The following is a 7,389-nucleotide window of genomic DNA, read 5'->3' on the forward strand; positions in this document are numbered from 1 at the left end:
AAGCCTACGGAACGATACAGTATAGGATACGGGTCTTACACGTAGCCTGAACTTGATGAATTATGTCAGTTTATTTTGAATGGAATCACAAAATTTGGATATTGAAGATAGCGATTTCATTACATAAACATATCTTAATGACACAGTTACATTGAACTAGAAAAACTATAATTTATTCTCAAAGTTGTGTTTTTTTCAGAACCAGAAAATCATTTAAAATAGAAGATGCCTTTCAATACTCTACAGAAAATGCTTAAAACATAAGATAATTTAGATATAAATCATTGAAATTGAAAATCCTAGAGGGATATACATTGAAATGTCACAGTTGAAGCATGAACATGAAGGAGATCAGTATGAAACACATGGAGATAAAAAAGAACCAATTACATGGGGTAAGGGAATGAAAAAGTTACCTAGAATAAACGAAACAACACATAAATAACAAAATTGTTCTGGACCAATTTACATAATAGACTACTCACAGTTAACAAAAAACATGAAATAAAGCAAATAGATTAGGATCCAATTTTACAGAAATTACAATATACAGGGAAACGATAGTACTAAATAGAATATGAAGGAAATCAAACAGTTTCAAAGTTTGTACTGAAACTGTAAAAATCTTAGTTTTTAAAATACACTATTTATAATTAACATGGAGCAGAACATGAAGCAGTAACATGAGAACATAAGTTAATAGAAAATGCTTGAATCGGAAGATGAAACAGATCAAAATCCTTGAAAATGAAAATATAGGAAATGAAACAGTTACCTAGAATAAACGAAATGACATAGGGCAGTCTACTTGACTGTCACCAGTCTGCTTGTTAAAATAGATGAAGTACGACTCTTCATTCATCAGCTTTGGACATGACGCATATACCTGCTGCTTTTAAGATGGCTTCAACATTGGACTTGTAGACCGCATCTTGTTTCTTGCATTTCTAAGAAAATCAAATTGCTCAAATAAACTGCAAAATCCACTAATGAACCTAGAATCTGGAATCCTGGAGAGCTTGCTTGCTGGTCTTGGTATATGCACCAAGTTTCTTTGGAGAAGTCAATGAAAAGAAGATGGCATATGGTATTAGGGGAGTGAGGATAAAAAAACTAACCGGCCCAATTATTGGCCTCGGTCAAGCTAAGAGCCTGTTTGGGATCAGGAAAACGGGAATATAGATTTGTAAATCCATGCCTTTGAAAAATTTATTGATTTGCTTGGGAAAGGGATTTGGCAAATCCTAAGGCCCGTTGTTTAGTAACCAAGCTACAAATCTATGGGATTTGGTGAGGATTTATTCAAGAGGAGCTTTTATTGCTTTTGGGAGTCTCAATCATTTTGATGATTCAGTAAATAACTTTTGGAGGATTTTTCTTTCTTGGCAAATCCATGATTAAATGGAAATACTTGATAGCTTCAATGAATCCCTGAATCCAAACAGGCCCTGAGCTACACTCCACAACCCATAAGCCACCTAAAAAGAGTACAATCCCCAGCTAATTGACAGTCAAGCAAACTGCCCAGTTCATTAGAATAAACAAAATGACACAGAAATTCAAAATTGTTCTGTACCAGTTTACAGAATAGATTGCTCACAGTTAACAAAGAACACGAAATAAAGTAAGTAGATTAGGATCTAAGTTTACAGAAATTACAATATACAGGGAAATGACGGTGCTACATAGAACATTAAGGAAATCAAACAGTTTTAAAGTATGTACTGAAACCCAACCAAAATCCTAGCTTTCGGAAAACACGGATTATAGTTAACATGGAGCAGAACATGAGGCAATAACATGAGAACATAAGTTAACAAAAAATGCTTGAATTAGAAGATGAATCAGATCAAAATCCTCGAAAATGAAAATCCTGGGGGAATATACATTGAAATGTCAAAGTTAAAGCATGAACATGAATTGTGTCACCCTCTGTTTATCTCACAAACATGAGGGTAATCCCATTCCATGTCAACAAGCTCATCATCTAAGAAGCACGAAACACATGAAGATGAAAATGAACCAGTTACATGGGGCATCGAAATGAAACAGTTACTTAAACTAAAGGAACTGACACAGAAATTCACATGATGTTCTAGACCAGTTTATAGAATATATATACATCAGTTTCAGAGATTTATAGGAATCCATGGAAAGTAACACATGTAGATTAAAAACGGAGAGAAGCTCATGATTTTCACGCAAATAACACATATTGGCTTCAGTGACCACATGCATGTAATCCATCCATATCCCATTTGCAAGCTCATGATTTCCATACACGGATAAAATATAGTCATAGAAAGCATCCCACCAAGATTTACAAGAACATGTCAATCCTGAAAATCCAGTGAACTACCATGCACATCATCTACGCAGCAAACCCCCAATTTTAAAGAAAAAATCATACAGTCTCGAAAATCAAGTGAACTACCATGCACATCGTCTAGGCAGCAAACCCCCAAATTTTGAGAAAAAAATCCAAAGTTCCGAAAATCATGTGAACTACCATGCACATCGTCTAGACAATAAACCCCCATTTTTTAAAGAAAAAATCCATATAGTCCTGAAAATCAAGTGAACTACCAATCACATCATCTAGGCAGCAAACCCCCAATTTCTAAGAAAAATTCCATAAGTGTCAAAAATTAGAAAGCATCGCACCAAGAATCAGAGGAAGATATCAGTGCCGAGAAAACCATAAATCAGACAATGTTGGTTTCGGAAGAGAAGAATGAGACTTACCTCTGCTATATTAGGGTTTGGTGTTGTCGTTACTCACCTCTTCTCCACCGAAGCACGTCTGAGGATGACCATAAATCACAAACATCTCTATAAATAAACCTTATTTTGGCGCCAACATTTCCACTCCCGCCATCTCGCCCAGCCACCTCTACCTAAAACCTCTCATCGCGTCGATCTGTACGATGGGTCGAGGAAGATTGTGGGATGAGCTCGATGCTGGCAGCAGTCCGGGCATTGAATCCAAGGAGGGATTTTGCAATTCCTCCATTTACACCGAAATTCCCAAACGTTTTGAGATGGATTGATATCCACCCGCCCAAATAGGCACTATAATAGGTTAGGAGGGATATTACAATACTATCCCTCTTAATCCTGTTGAATTCCGCAGGTTGAACACGCCTTAAGGAATTTTATAGAGAATGAAAGATCTTGCATTTTTGTAAAGAAACATTTTCTAAAAATATATCTGAAACCATTCACAACAGTCAATTATTTAAGAAGAAATGTGGCTTAACTCACAATGGCCAAAGTAATCATTTATTATAATGGTTGGATCTTGACAGCCGAACTATCACAACATTTAAAATCTATTAATCGATCAGTGTGTTGGTTGGAATCCACCAGCCGTTCCTGACAGCGGAAACACCCAACTGACCGAAACATAGTAACGATCGAAATCCATTAGTTGATTGACGACTATCATCATGCTCTTCGAGCACATAAGCACTTATCTGTTTAGTATATTTTAATTATCTAGCAAATGAACCATACTATATTAAGGGCATACTTCGTTTTTCAAAATACAATATAAATACATCGTAATTAAGTCATTGTTACTTACATATGTAATTACGACAACAACTCTAAAGCTGATATTGAGAGCTATCGTATTTAGGCGGTTTTCAACTCTAAAAGAGACAAAAAATAAAATAAATGAGTACACAAAAATTGTGAGGCCCATTGTGATTTATATGTTATAACTATGCCATTCATTAGTTCTATGAGCTAATTTTAGGGAATGAGCGAAGAAAAAGGCAGATCCAAAGCTTAAGTGAACCACACCACAGTAAACAATGGGAATTAAATGCCTAGCATTGATAACTTCTTAGGGACTATAAGAGCTTTGGATCAAACTAATATTTGTGTTTTACAACCTTGTAAACAAGTTTGATGAGAAATAAATATCATTGTAAGCCTTAGAAAGGTTTTATCTTTCAAGGATTGATATCTGTTAAGGTCATTATTTCCTTTGGTGGAGTCCACTTGAGCAATGGATCTACTCCTGCCTTAAAATAAGTTGGCGGCAATGTTGTCAAAATCATTATCATATTGCAAATTGTAATAGAGGTCGAATCATATCATAAATCGTAAGATTTTTTTAAATGATTTTCTTAAAATATGAAAAATCTAAATAAATTAGGAAAAGTTAAAAAACATAATAATTATCTTGTTGCCATCAAGCCACTCCGAGTTTATACCATGTCATGATAGTAATAAAGATTATTATCTTTCCTTTTAAAAATATCATTCAAGAAACTTTCCTTACAAACATACAGAAATCCCTTAATAATTTATATTCTTATTACCTTTCTCATGTGTATACATTGGAAAAATAATATTTGATTTTATAGATCGACAAAAAAAAATTATATTTTTTAATTTTTAACCATCATTCCATAGTACATAAGTCAATATGCCTGTAACCATCCATAAAACTATTCCAAATAAGTCGTACATCAATTTGATATTTTTGACCAGTTAGAAATCAAGTGTTTTTTTTTTTAAAAAAAACTACTTGGACCAATAAGATGTCTCTATATGTCATCATTACGAGCTTAATAATAACAAAATCATACTCGTGTGCGAAGATATCTTTTACTTATTTTCCTTCAGCAATACACCTTATGTCATAAACATGTTGGCGCAGAACCGTAGGCATGCTTTTAGAGGAATGAAACATCGAATGATATGTAGCCATAATTCGTATAAACACGTGACCAATGAACCGTACCTAACGTATCTATAAAAAAAATCTACCGAACTAAGGATCCTATCACAAATCCTAATATGCTTGATAAGACCGTCTCTTACAATCCTTTTAAAATGGGAAATCTTCTCAGAGATGTTTGGAACTCTCATGACAATTATGAAAATTTTGATTATATGAAGATTGAATTAATATTTGGGGAGATTGAAACCAATGGATTGGGGCCCGATATGGATATGGTGGGACCAGTTCCACAAATATTTATGGTCACAATAAGGGATCTCCGAAGATGGCTCTGATTGAGCCACATTTCTTGAAAATAATTTTTGATATACAAAAATCATAGTAGCCACACTGGTAAAAGATTTGAAAACTGGTTTCATATTTATGGAGATCTCTTGTGAGAGATCACATGAAAAGCCATGGCTACGAAGGAACCTAAAACGATAAGGAAACCAAACGAGAATTTTACTGCCTCCATAAGCTATAAAAGGAGAACGCAATGAAGAGCTCCAGGTGCACGCCAAACACAATCTATCTACATAGACTTTATCTTTATATTTCTTAACACAAGCTTTGCCTAGTCATGACTTATGTGGTTACTCTTTAGTGTCATCATTGCAAACACGACAGGAGTAGAGTAAATGCATGTAACCATTCGTTGTCAGATTCTGATTAACTGAGTTTTTGCTTAGAAGCTCAAATACCCAGGTCACATCCTTCTGACCATTTACTTGTATTGCTTCCTCATACGGGTGGGTAAGATATTTATCTTTCATTCTGTTGTATTCTCTAGATTATTTGACACTGCTGATTGCAATGAGCATCACCTATGAATCAACAAAATTAACATTGACTTAACATCTTTCTATTTTATTTGTCCATATTTACTCCTATGAGAAATATATTGCCTATAATTACCAGTGAAAGAATAAGCTGTTAAGACACGCGGTAAAAAGAATCCGTAAAAAATGACTAACCCATATCCATCCACAAATCACCTATCGTTGTTATAACTAGTGGTTGATGAGGGTGGTTGGATTCTAGAATATGGTCTTGATCGGTTCATCTCAGCGCGGAGGCACTGGTGTTCAATTAAACATAGTCAAGTACAACTCTTGCATTATAATCACATGCGTAAACTGAATATAAGCCCCTGTTTACACGGGTGGCCTCGTGTTTGATTGAATCGTGCAAATAATAAGAAATCATAAAAACAAATCTACGGTTTAATATTAAATACAAAAAATTAGTTGTTATAAATGAATATTTTTTTAAAGGTTTTTTTTTTTTTTTTCCTTAAATGATTATTAAAGCTCTCACTAATTCAAAAACATAAAATGAAAGCTAAATGAAGCTTTTTAAAAAACAAGGATAATTTAAATCGTAAACCGGGAGATTTAAATAATAAATTGTAAGATTTAAACCATAAAATCATAAATTCATATAAAAATGAACTTAAATGTGGGATTCAAATAGTTTTGTTTAAGATTCGACACAAATTGTATATCATAAGATTTTGACAACATTGGCCGACAGAACAAATGAATGACATGGATATAATATATACATCACGATGGGTCTTACAACTTTTATCAATACAGAAACACATGGAATTCGCTAACACGGATGTTGGGCTAGAATTTGGCCATGTAGTGCAAGCGTATAGTTTGCGAGTGTGTCAAAATTAATTGTGGTCCAATTTAAACTGAACTCCATTGACTCCCAATGTTAAGATAGAGCGGTGGAATTAAATTGCGGTATACCAACCACCTATTATACCAACCGTCAAGTGCGTTATCAAGCGATTTGTGGAAGATGAGGCTTTTCCTTCAATGGGCTCTTTTTTGTATTAAAAATCAATGACTTTTGAAAGTGCAACAAGTATTGCTCAAACATAAATTAACAACCAAGCTTGAAGTCAAAAATAAAACTCACCACTATTTAAGGATTGCTGTCCAAACTAAGAATAGCGGGGTGCTTAATTGAGCACTGCGCTGATGAGTAAGGAATAGGTGATACCAATATCATATACTATTATCGACATCATATACTATTATCGACTAAATGTATGAGTGTAGGCGAACGATTCATAAGACTGAGGTTTTCTTTCGGATTTCGGACATAGGCACACATGGAAGGGAATTACAATTACGAGCTACAACTAAGTCGATTATGTGTAGAGTGAGGATGGGTGAGACTATTCTTAAATACTAAGGGGTCCACGTTGAAGAGTGTTGGAGAGGATAAGTGTCCCAAGGGACGCAGGAATTGATTTATTTAATTGAAGTTTTTTATTAATGATTTGATTCATTCTCTAATGCGATCTCCTTTGTTATTTATATATTTTCCAATGACATTGTGAGAATATCCACTGCTAGGTAGCGATGTTCTATACTATCAACTATAAAGTGTTGTCTTTAGTCATTTGTGTTTTGCCTTCGTCGAATATTTACTTATCAAGAGGTAATCTTAATAATTCCTCGTTCTTATCCACGGGTTATTCGTATGATTCTCTAAAACCTGGTCGTAAACGAGCCTTCCTTTGCACTATGCAAAGATCTCACGCATGCCATATGGTTGCATTTGCATCGTCAGATTCCGCGTTGCCAGATATTTGCCTCAATATAGTTTTCAAGGAAACATTTTCTCCCTTG

Source organism: Magnolia sinica, chromosome 18 (genome assembly GCF_029962835.1).
Source record: "Magnolia sinica isolate HGM2019 chromosome 18, MsV1, whole genome shotgun sequence".
NCBI classification, from domain to species: domain Eukaryota; kingdom Viridiplantae; phylum Streptophyta; class Magnoliopsida; order Magnoliales; family Magnoliaceae; genus Magnolia; species Magnolia sinica.